This window comes from Chrysochloris asiatica, unplaced genomic scaffold (assembly GCF_000296735.1).
Source record: "Chrysochloris asiatica unplaced genomic scaffold, ChrAsi1.0 scaffold00194, whole genome shotgun sequence".
In the NCBI taxonomy this organism is placed as follows: domain Eukaryota; kingdom Metazoa; phylum Chordata; class Mammalia; order Afrosoricida; family Chrysochloridae; genus Chrysochloris; species Chrysochloris asiatica.
This window is the reverse complement of record NW_006408712.1, coordinates 3114456-3127436: the sequence shown is the minus strand read 5'-3', so window position 1 is coordinate 3127436 and position 12981 is coordinate 3114456. Positions and strand designations below refer to the sequence as shown.

The 12981-nt window shown below is 39.6% G+C and overlaps 1 protein-coding gene across 1 annotated transcript in view; it reads right to left on the bottom strand.

Moving 5' to 3' along the window:
- Positions 1 to 12666, bottom strand: part of FRMD6 (FERM domain containing 6) — a 224288-nt gene extending 211622 nt beyond the window's left edge. Inside the window, exon 1 of the mRNA XM_006872353.1 lies at positions 12602 to 12666. The gene's annotated coding sequence lies outside the window, so the exon portion shown is untranslated. The remainder of the gene's footprint in view (positions 1 to 12601) is intronic.
- Positions 12667 to 12981: the final 315 nt, after the last annotated feature.

Below are 12981 nucleotides of genomic sequence, written 5' to 3'. Positions count from 1 at the left end.
TTTACATGCCTTAACTCATTTTTGCTCAACAACCCTTGAAGTCCTATTATTAGCAGCACACTTACTGTAGAGATGAGGAAACTGAGGCACCAAGAGATCAAGTAACTTGCCCAAGTTATGCAGTTAGGAAGTGGCAGAGCTAGGATTTCCCTTGGAATGAACAACTGCACTGCGACCAACCAACTTCCTTTCATCCTTAAGGCCAGTCTCACAAGCTACTTCCTCTTCAAAATTCCAGACAGAATTAGTGGTCTCATGTTGTTATTCTATGCCATTGAGTTGAATATAATTCAGAGTGACCTATGGAGGGGTTTGGAGAGTGATTGGTGGGTTTAAACTGTCAACCTCATGGTTAGTAGTAGAGTGCTTATCCTACAGCACCACACCAGCATTTTGAATATATATTCAAAAGAGGCTGTGGAACAAGGGATATCATTGCTGATGTCAGATGGATCTTGTATGAAAGCAGACGATATCAGAAATATGTTTACCTGTGCTTTATTGACTATGCAAAGGCTTTCAATTGTGTGGATCATGACAAGCTATGGACAACATTGTGAAGTATGAGTATTATGGAACACTTAACTGTGCTCATGAGGAATCTGTATCTGGACCAAGAGGCAGTTGTTCGAACAGAACATGGTAACACTGAATGGTTTAAAATTAAGAAAGGTGTGCGATAAGGTTGTATTCTTTCACTATACTTATTCAACCTGTATGCTGAGCAAATAATCTGAGAAGCTGGGCTATATGAAGAAAAACTTGGCATCAGGATTGGAGGAAGACTCATTAACAACCTGTGATATGCGGATGATATAACTTTGCTTGCTGAAAGTGAAGAGGACTTAAAACATTTACTGATAAAGATCAAAGAGCACAGCCTTCAGTATGGATTACATCTCAATGTAAAGAAAAGAAAAATCCTCATGACTGAACCAATAAACAACATTCTTATCAATGGAGAAAAGATTGACGTCAAGGAATTCATTCTTCTTGGATCAACTATCAACACTCACGGAAGTAACAGTCAAGAAATCAGACAAAGTATAGCATTAGGCAAATCTGCTGCACAAGACCTTTTTAAAGTGTTGAAGAGCAAAGATGTCAGCTTGAGGACTAAGGTGTGCCTGACCCAAGCCATGGTATTTTCAATAACCTCATATGCATGAGAAAGCTGGACAGTGAATAAGGAAGATCGTAGAAGAATTGATGCTTTTGAGTTATGGTGTTGGAGGAGAATATTGAAAGTGCCATGGGCTGCCAAATGAACCAATAGATCTGTTTTGGAAGAAGTGGAGCCAGAGTGCTCCTTGGAGGCCAAGATGGCCAAACTTTCTCTCTCATACTTCAGACATATTGTCAGGAGGGACCAGTCGCTGGAGAAGAATATCATGTTTGGTAAAGTGGAGGGTCAGAGAAAAAGAGGAAGACCCCCCCAAAAGATGGATTGGCCAAGTGACAGCATCGATGGACTCAAGCGTGTCAACAGTAGTGATGTTGGCCCAGGATCAGGCATTAATTATTTTGTTCTGCTGTGCATAAGGTCACTATGAGTGGGTATTGACTCGATGGCACCTAACAACAACAACAACAACCCCTATAGCAATCATCAAGGAGCTCTGGTAGCAGAGTGGTTACAAGTCAGGCTGCTAACCTTAAGGTCAGCAGTTCAAAACTACTAGCTGTTCCATGGGACAAAGATAAGGTTTTCTGCTCCTGTAAAGATTTACAGCCTTGGAAACCCTGTATAGGGTCGCTATGAGTCGGTACTGGTTCCACTGTACATAACCATCACCACCACCACCACCACCACAGTGTTCTGGTGTGGTGCTGTAGGATAAGCACTAGACTGCTAACCACAAGGCTGGTGATATTTCAGACCCACCAGTTGCTCCTTGGAAATTCTATACAGGATCACTATAAATCAGGACCAACTAAACAGCATTAAACAACAACAGCAGCGGCTGTTTTAGTTTGTGAGTTTCATACATAAAAATCTATGAATTACTTATCACTGTATATGTAGCAAAGGACTTGGGACATACTTCATAGGCAAAAATATATAGAGGTTTAATCGAAGTAGCAGGAACTCAAATTTTAGGGTGATGACTGCTGGAAATGGAACATGGTTGAATAGACATTTCAAATGATAAGAACCACAGCACTAAGTTATTGAGTGTGTTGTGGTTTTGGTAATATTTTGTTGTTCTTTTCTGGATTGGAGTATGTATAAGGACTCTTATGTAATAGGACTCATTTAACAAGAGCCCTCAAGTCTCACATGTCTTCCCATCCCCATCCCTTCTGAGAAGGATAAATTCATAATAGACATGCCTGCCCTGTGAAAGCAATAGAAGAAACAAACTATGTGTTTAAACCTTTACCATTTAGCAATGATTATTAATATTCCACCAGAGATTATATAAACAAGCTGAAAGAAAGACTGAAGGATGCTCAGTCATACCTCTACAGGAGCAAAGGATTCATATTTTGTTAAAACAATGTCTTCCATTTGTATCATGCTTTAAATTTACGATCCTTTCCCCTTCATTGTTTTATTTGATTCTTACAACAGCTTATCAGGGAAGGCAGGAGAGGTTCAAGGGAGGGAGGAAAGTTACCTATTGTCACATCAGTGGTGAAAGATGGAAGCAGGACAAGGACTTGTCTTCCTTACTGCATTCACACAATATGCCAGGCAAGATGACTCAAGTACCCAAGCTGATATTGGGAGGGTGCTGTCCCCCAGATTACACAGATCTGTATTATTATGGGATATAAAGACAAGGAAGACTTTGCAGATGAAAGAAAGTGGAATCATTGGAGGACTGGGCCAAGGGAAAACACACCGAGGGTAAAGACAATTATGGGAGAACAAGAATGCAGAGGTAGAGGGAAGTATAAGTGATACTCACTCTTGGAGACTAAAAGGAAAGCTTTGTCATAGAATAAGGTCTCATGTTGAACTTTATAGGATTAAAAATAATGTAAAAGTATTCTGCTCCATAAGAAAAGAGGTAGGCAGGCTTTCATGATTCATGAATGCATGCTTGAGGTTAGAAGATAGTTTTCAGTCAGCAAATGCCTCAGCAAAGTATAGTGGTCAAATGTGTGCTTTTAAAGAACTCTTCTTTCTTCACGTTGACATGAGCTCATGAAAATTTAATTCAGTTCAGATCTCTTGTCTTTATGCTTCCCATCTTAGTTCCCTATTCCCTGTTCTATAGGAATGTAGGGAAATCCCCAAACAGGAAATGGTTAGAATGCTTACTTGGATGTTAGTTTATATGCTTGCTTTGTGCTGCCTCATGTGGCCTCCCTGTGGTTCCTGTAGGCCCTATGGATCCTGATCTCTGATCTTCTCCCTGTGGACTATTTCCCCGAGTCTGGAACACCAGGCCTACTCTGACTCTTGGATGGCTCATTCGGACTCCCCTTTGTCTCAGGTCTGCTGGCTACTCCTCTCCCCACTACTGAATGCAGAGCTCAAGCTGGACTTCCTCCATTCTGACTCATGGCTACAACCAATTCCTTCCAGCAGCTTGGTGCAGACAGAGTTCTTCAAACACACCTACTTTCTAAACCAATGTGTGACCATTCGAGGTACTGTCTGGAATAAGATACCTTTTTCCCCTTTGGGAATATCTAATATTGATGTTCATGTTCATAAAGATACAGCTCATGTTTGCAAGTTCCTGCGATTGTAACTTAGCAAGAAGGAAAGGGGTGGAGAGAGAGAGAGTGTGTATGTGTTTCAGGCATCTGCGAATGAAAAATGAGGCAGAGTACAGCTGGAAGTGCTACAGTTTGGGCAGCTGAACTCCATTAAGAAATCATGAGCCATTTCTGTATTCCTGCCATTGTGAAGAAGAAGAAAAAAACAAAACAAAACAACAAAAAAAACATCCTGAGGATTTCATACACTCAAAAATGTTTTGTGACCAGAAGGTTTAAAGTTCTGGAAAATTTCATAAAAATGGAAACAATTTGATAGATACCCAGCTAGTCCTTGAAGGAGACCTGTGTGTCATTGTGACACTTCCTTATTGTTGTTGTTAGGTGCCATCAAGTCGGTACTGACCCTCTGCACAACAGAATGCAACACTGCCCAGTTCTGGGCCAATCGTTGCTACACCTGAGCCATTGCTGCTGTCACTATGCCTTTCCATCTTGTTGAGGGTCTTCCTCTTTCTTCTCTGACCCTCCATTCACCAACACTTCCTTATAACCCTTACCTAAGGAGACCTCAGAAGGGTGGGAAGAGTGTTTTAAGTCTATCTATCACACAACTTTTGCCAATTAAATTTTTACAGATGTACAACTTATTGACAATAACTACAATATTTCCCTTCAGTTGAGGAGCATCTGAGGGAGGGATTGAGAGCCAGGTGAGTCTTTCAGTTGATGTAAGACAAAAAGTCTTGATGCTTAGGGTATACAGATCAAGTTCTCTTCACATTCACTGACTGTCTTTTTCTTTTTCCTTAAAGTTTCATTTATTTTGTTGTTATTGTGACTCTACATAGCAAATTATATGCCAACTCAACAGTTCCTACCTGTACAAATTAGTGACATTAATTACATTGTGCAACCATTCTCACCCTCCTTTGCTGAGTTGTTCCCCCCTCATCAAATAAACTCACTGCCCTTAAGGTTCCCATCTAACCTTTTGAGTTGCTATTGTCAATATGATTCCATGTAAATAGTTCTTAAAAGAGCAGAATGCTCAAGGCAGACGTGTTTTACTAGTTAGACTAAACTATATTGATAAATGCCATTGAGTTAGTCTGACTTGCAAAGCCATTTGAACTGCAAGATCGGTGGTTCAAGCTCACCAGCTGCTCCTCAGAAACCCTATACAGGGTCACTATGAGTCAGAATAGACTCGACAGCACTTAACAACAACAACAACAACATAGTAACCCTGTATAGCATTTCCAAGACTGTACGTCTTGTGGGAGCACAGAGCCTCATTTTTCTCCCAAGAAGCTGCTGATGGGTTCAATTTTAAGATTAGACAGGGTAAATTTAGCTTAAGGTTTAAAGATTATCTCAGGGTAATAGTTTCAAGGGTTCATTTGTCCTTCATGGCCCCAGAAAGTCTCGAGTTCGTGAGAATTTAAAACACCATTATACATTTTCTACCTCTTGATCAATCAGGATGTTGCTGTGGAATATCTGATCCAACTGTTCAGTAAAGGTAGTTGGGCACCATCAAGTTCTGGTCTCACCTTGTTCTATTGCGCATAGGTCACAACAACACCAACAACATGGGAAAGGCGGAAGTTATGTATGCAGGTAATTAGCCACCCATTCCACATTCTCCTTCTATTCCTACATTTAAGAATTTGTATTTATAACATGCAAGTTATAAATGTGGTGTTGTGGATTAACGCACTGGACTGCAAGGTGGATTTGAAACAGAAGGTCAGTGGTTCAAGCTCACCAGTTACTCCTAGTGTTGCTATGAGTCAGAACTGACTTGATGATGCTTAACAACAACAACAGGGTAAGTTGACGAGCATGGTGACTGCATGATAAGCACTGGGTTGTGAACCACAAAGTTGGTGGTTCGAGCCTACCAGCAGCACCTTGTGAGAAAGATGAAGTTTTTCTCCTAAAAGATGTACCATCTCAGAAACCCTATACAGGGCTATTATGAGTCAGTACTAACTCGACTGCACTTACCAACAATCACAAGGATAACTTGGTACCAACTTAACTTTAGTAACATACAAAAAACTCTATATCCATACAATTCCCGTCCTCTCCTTTTGTTATTGCTATCACTATCTCTTTATATTTCATGTATTTTATCTTTGCCTTTTATATGTTTGTTGTTAAAAAAAAAAAATGAAGAAAAAACATTCAGCGTTATCGATATGACTACCTTATTATTAGCCCTTACACTTGTCCACATATTTCCCTTTTTTAGAGAACTTTCTTTTTCTGTATAGTTTTGAATTACTTTCTAGTGTCTTCTGCTATCCTTTAACAGAACTATCACTAATACTTTTTGTAGGGCTATTTTGGTGTATACAAACTCTTGCAGCTTCTGTTTGTTTGGGAATTTAAATTTTCTCCCTCATTTGAAGGACAGTTTCAATGGGCACAGTATTCTTGGTTGGCAGTTTTGTTCTTTCAGCACTTTAAATATATCTGCCATTGCCTTCTAGCCACCAATATTCCTGAGGAAAAATCAGCAGTTAATCTTATTGGGGAGTCTTCATATGGACTGCTTCTCTCTCACTGTTTTCAGGATTATTTCTTAACTTTTTGATGTGTCATGGTAGTTAAGTTTAGACTGCTTGAGTTCTTTGAACTTTATGGATTTGTAGGTTCATGTCCTTCATTAGACTGAGGAAAATCTCTGTCATTATTTCTTCAAATATTCTTTCTGTCACATTCACTCTCGCATCTCCTTTTGGGATTTCCATGATGAGTATACTAGGTCTCTTGTTTTGTTACTGTTGTTTAGAGCCATCGAGTTGGTTCTGACCCATAGTGACTGTAAAAAGGGTTTCTGAAGAGCTGCTGGTGAAGTTGAACCAGTGGACTTGCAGTTTAAACTGACCTTGTGGTTGAGTGCTTACCCTAGGTCTCGTGTTATCCTATAATTCTATTAAACTGACTTCAGCCTTCTTGAGCCTCCATTCTTGTTACTCTTCAGCATACGTAATTTTAACGATCTTATCCTCTGATGCTTCTGTCTGATTAAATCTGTTGACAAATCCTTATAGTGTGCTTTTCATTTCAGTTATTGTCCCTTTCAGTTGCAATATCTTTTTTTTAAATCCACATTTTGTTCTTGTTGTTTTCCTTGTTTCTTTTAGCTCTTTGTCTATGTTTTCCCTTTGTTATTTATGTTGAATGTTATTATATTATATTCTTCCAAGTTTCCCCCATCATAACAACAAGATGCATTTAGGGTAGCTATGAGTCAGAACTGACTTGACAACAGTGGGTTTCGATGCATGTTTATTCTCTTGGTTCATTTGGATGCACAATTGTTTTTCTGATCTCTGTGTGTCTTGATTTTTTGTTGGGATATTGGAATTTTTGAGGTGCTAACTTCATTAATTTCCCCCAATGTGTGATGTTTTTACCACATTGCTGTAAGAAGCTCTTAGGTGGCCTGTCTTCTGCCTTTGCTTACTGTTTCTTCTCCCTCTCCATGATAGTTCCTTCTTCCTCCTGGTTCAATTGATGTTTGAGAGTACCAGATCTCATTTTTCAATTTTCAGGCTCTCTAAAATCTGTAAATACTCTCTAAACACATACGGAGCTCTAGTAGCATAGTGGTTACGAATTAGGCTGTGAACCTTAAGGTCAGCAGTTCAAAACTACCAGCTGTTCCATGGGAGAAAGATGAGGCTTTCTGCTCCTGTAAAGATTTACAGCCTCGGAAATCCTGTACAGGGTTGCTATGAGTTGGAACCGACTCCAGGGCACATAACAACAACAAACACATCAGAGAACATGCTGTGGTCAGTCTATCCACTAGTGGGCACCACCACTCAGGAGAGATGGTTGGTAAGTGCTGCTAAGTCAATTCCAACTGATAGTGACCCTGTATAGGGTTTCTGAGGAGCAGCGGATGAGCTTGAACCACTGACTGTATGGTTCAAACTGACTTTGCAGTCCTGTGCATTAACCAACACATTATAGACTAATCAACCTGTCCATCAGGTGATGCAGTCCCCCTCTCTGATTGTTATTCCTGTCCATACTCTTTTTCTGCAATCACATTTTAGTCATTAAACACACACCCAGAAAGTTTTCCTTCCCTGCTCTGTGGGGGCTGCTTATATCTGAGGTGGCAGTCAGAGGAAGCACAGGCAAACTTCCCTCTGTTTAGGAAGGAGGAGGGGCTGCCACTCTCCAGAAGAACCTCCCAGATATCCTTGTTATGTAGCTGGTAGAGTAGCCTTGACTCAGGTCACACAGCCTATCTTTAAAACATCGTTTCATGTCAAGGTAGAATTGCTAAACAATCTTAATTCCTTCTCCTCAAACTTTTGCTTTAGACTTTTGATCTTAAAATTAAAAGGTAAACTATTGCTCAGAAATGAAATAAAATTAATAAAAATGTTCTTGGTAGCTACTTAGTATGATGATGTATGCTCTCTAGGCATGAAAGATGTATTTTTACAGGTTCTGTGCTCTGAAGGAAACAAATATGTTTGGTACAGTGGAGGGCCAGGAAACAAGAGGGAAAGCTTCAATGAGATGGATCAACACAGTAGCTGAATCAATGGACTCAAATATTTCAACAATCATGCTGATGACCCAGAACCAGGCAAGTGTTGGTTATGTTAATATAAAGTCACCATGAGTCAGAGCCAACGCGATGGTGACTAACAATTACAAATTTGCGATGAAGAACCCCAAACTTGTCTTACACAGAAACAGCACATTTATATTTCATTTTTATTAATGAAAAATGCATACACAGCCTAAAAAAATACCTTTATCTAGGATAGTTATAATGACTCTGTGAACATTTACATTCTATTTTTGTACACACACTACTCTGTGACTGGAATAGTGTGGGCCAATAAACTGGGTAAAGGAAAACAGAATAAAAAGGCTGAGTAATGAGAAGATGGGACATCTATTTGCACCTTTCAATCTGAAAAGATGACGACTGAAGGTGAGTGGACAGACAATTATGAAACCAAAAAGGCTAGGGCAAGATGAGCAGGGTCAAGTGCACCAAGGGTCCTCATTGAATCTTCATAAAGGTAATTTTCACATAAATAAAAGAAAACATCAGGTCATGCTGTAGCAAATCATTCTATGGAAACTGGTTCTTTTATGAGAATGATGGCCTTGACAAGTAGTCATTTGCCATCCACCTTGTCTTCTTTTGCATCAGGGTGTCTAGTCTCCTGACTTTAATAGCTTGGGTATGAGAGATACAAGACCAAGGACTTTCTTCATTACCGTGACTTAAATACAGAAAACCAGTGTGGGACTGTCTCAGCACTATTATTGTCAAGTGCTGTGAATTGGTCCCGACTCATAGCAACCACATATAGGGTTTCTGAGGAGTAGCTGGTGGGTTTAAACTACCCACCTTTGTGGTTCAAACTGACCTTGTGGTTCAGTGCCTATTCTACAGTGCTACACACTGTTGTTGTTGTTGTTAAGTGCCATTGAGTCAGTTCTGACCCTTAGTGACCCTGTATAGGGTTTCCAAGGAGCTGCTGGTGAGCTTGAACTGCCAACCTTGCAGTTCAAACGGCTTTGCAGTCTGGCGCATTAACCTACAGCACTACACCAGGGCTCCATGCTACACACTGGAATTCAATGTGCCAGAAGAATGTTAAAAATATATCAATGCCTAAAGGAGCCCTGGCAACGTAGTGGTTTACACGTTGGGCTTTAAACCACAAAGTCAGAAATTCAAATGCTTTCTGCTTCTGTAAAGATTTACAGACTTGGAAATCCTATAAGGGTCTCTGTGATTTGATAGCACAGAGCAGCAGTTAATGCATGATTTAATGGATTTCCTGAGATTTGGTTTCTCACAACATTTGCTTTCATGAAAAGTACTACAGAAGAATAGAGGTAAAGAGTGTATTTCTGGAATATCTACTCTTGCTTTACCTCATGACATTTCCTCTGTTCCTTTTTACCTTCCGCTTCTCAAACCCACCTTTCTCTCCCTCCCTCTCCTGTATCTCATGCATGTATAAACCAGAAACCAGCTCCCTTGAGTTGGTTCCTATTCATGGCAACCTCATATGGTGCAGAATAGCTCTATATTCCAGAGGGTTTTCATGGCTTGACCTTTTGGAAGCCGACCACCAGGATTTTTTTCCTGAGATACCTCTGGGAGTGGTCGAACCACCAACCCTTTGGTTAGTAGCTGAGCAGTGGCATGAAACAATTTGGGAGTGCCCTCCAGATTCTGTCATTGGGTCACCTTATTGAACTTTCATATAGTGAAACTTCCTTGTAGTGAATAGTTACGGACTCCCAGCACGGGCACTTGAAAGTAATGACAGTGGGGCTTAAATGACTCATGGCATTTCTCTTCCCTCCCTAGTCTATCTTGTAGAAGTCAAGATATCCACAGAACGTCTTAGGACAGCTGAGCTTTCCCCAGAAAATAAAAACAAACAACCTCACTCATATACTCTATCTGTGTCCTTAACAAAAGTAAAGGCTAACTGGTAGATAGATGGGTTTTTGTTTGTTTTGTTTTGTTTTGTTTTTTGGTAGAGAAAGGATTAATTATGGAAGATACAATATAACTTTAGAATTTGAAGAAAATCAATTTTTTTCTTTATCTGAAAATGTACTATTAAGCTTCCAATGGATTTATAAGCCTTTGACTCTTCAAGTATGTATTGAAATGGAACAACAACAAAAAAAACTAGTTTAAGGAGACAGCATTGAACTTAGTTGATGGAAAAGTTTGAACTCTTTGAAATGGTTCCCTCAAAGGTCTTGATGTTCAGAATTCAACTATATATATCTTTTTTTTACTAAGCCTTCACAAAGTAAATGACTCAACAAAGGACCTCAAACCAATAGAATAAGGAATGACTCCAGACTACTCATTCAGACTCAGAAGTCTCTTGTTTATTGGACACATATTTAATCGGAGTATCTTTCATGTCCCTACTGTAAGAATCCCCAGTCCCATCTGTACATCCCTCCTTTTGTCAAAGCCATACAAGGTTATTTGTCATAATATGTTAGCATATTCTAAGATACATTTACATTTATGACAGAATGAGGTTTCATAATCATATATAACTCATAGCCATCAATATTAGGATTAATATGAAAAGTTAAGAAAATTTCCTTCTCCTGAAATCTTTAAAAATTGGATACATGCTTTGCTTTCTATGTAAAATAGAAGGCAAGGAGATAAATCACTTTCAAGGTTATCTTTGGGTCCTTTGATCTTCTGATGCCTTCATTTGGGTCACCTACTTGGCCTTCTGAGTTTTGTTTCAAGAACTTAGGGGTATTAGAGGAGGTAATAGCAGATATCATTCTTTGCTCTCCTTACCCTATGGATGAGCTACAGAGGATGGTTTTTCACACTTATTATGTCCCTAATTCTACAGAGTCCAGGTGTGGCACTGTGGGTTAATGTACCAGACTGCAAAACTGTTGGAACTGCAGGGTCGGCGGTTCAAGCTCACCAGCTGCTCCTTGTAAACCCCATACAAGGTCACTATGGGTTGGAATTGATTCAGCAGCACTTAACAACTACAGCAACAATTCTACTTGCTTCCATGCACTTGACAACAACAAAACAATTCTGCCTGATTCTGAGCGTGACCGTGGAACTCGGAAAGCAGGGAACACGGAGATGAGACCAACAATAACAAGCATGAATCAGAGGGAGGAAGTGGAATAAGTGACATTACATTGAGGGATGGAAATCATTGAGGTGCATCAGAATATGTATGGTCTGTTAAATATAAAACTGAGGATCTGCTCTGTAAACCTTCATCTAATTCACAATAAAAAAAAGGGTTTTTTTAAAAAGCATTAAAGAGCAAAGATATCACATTGAGGACTAAGGTGTGCCTGACACAAGCTATTATATGTTCATTTGCCTCATATTCATTGTGAAAGCTGGACAATGAATAAAGAAGACTGTAGAAGAATCGATGCAGTTGAGTTATGGTACTGGTGAAGAATATTGAAAGTACCGTGGGCTGCCAAAAGAACAAACAAATCTGTCTTGGAAGAAGTGCAGCCAGAATGCTCCTTGGAAGCCAGGATGGTAAGTGCTTGCTTGTCTTTCATATTTTGGACATATTATCATGAGGGACCAGTCCTTAGAAAAAGACATCATGTTCAGCAAAGCAGAGGACCAGCGAAAAAGAGGAAGATCCTCAACGAGATGGATTAACACAGCAGCAGCCACAATGGGCTCAAACACGACAACAAGGACAAGGATGGTGCAAAACCAAGCAGTGTTTCGTTCTGTTGTACATGGGTTGCTGAGTCAGGACAACTCAACGGCACCTAACAGCAACATTCTTTGAAAATGACTTCAGAGTTGATAAATCAACAGTTCCAGCCCATGTAAACATATTAATTCCATTTGCTTAAAAGAATGTCCTACAGGAACTCTGGTAGCATAATAATTACGAATCGGGCTGTGAACCACAAGGTCAGCAGTCGAAACTACCAGCTGCTCTGCAGGAGAAAGGTGAGGCTTTCTGCTCCCATAAAGATTTACAGCCTCGGAAACCCTGTACAGGGTCGCTATGGGTAGGAACTGACTCGACGGCACATAACAACAACAGATATTAGATGTAAAAGGCAACACAACCATTTTGGAAGCTAACATCCTTAGTAGCTGTGTCTTCTGTGACTATTTTTCTTTTCAAAGTTAAAAAATGGTTTGAATTAGTTACTAAGTTGACAACTTTGATTCAATCCTTGTTTTGATGGACTCCTGTATTAGATAGTATTTAAGTTGTTATAAAGACATTAAGTATGTTCATAACGAAGCATCTCAGATGATTTTACATAGCAAACTTCAACTTGCTAAATGAGTAATTTGTAAACCTGAAGGAATGAGGGAAAGACAGTGAAGAAAAGAAAAAAAACAACTTCTTACCTGATGAAATGTAGTGAATTTCCAACTGGAAGAAGCTTCATGAAAGAAAAAGACAGACATGAAAGCTGTAGAGAAAAAAATAAGCATTCAAAACAAGAAACATAATGTACACTTCTCAATCATGACTAATATTAACTTTTGATCAGAGTAAACATCAGAGTTGTCATTGGGTATTACTGAGCCAATTTTCAAGTCAGAAGGACTGCAGGTGAGAGTTGTTGTTTAGTGCTGTTGAGTGACCCTGTAATAGGGTTTCTGAGGAGCAGCTGCTGGATTTGAACCATTGACTTTGCAGTTCAAACCAACTTTGTGGTCCAGTGCATTATCCTGCAGGACCACACCAGGGCATTTGAGTGGAACTGCTTTATAAGCTTTCCTAG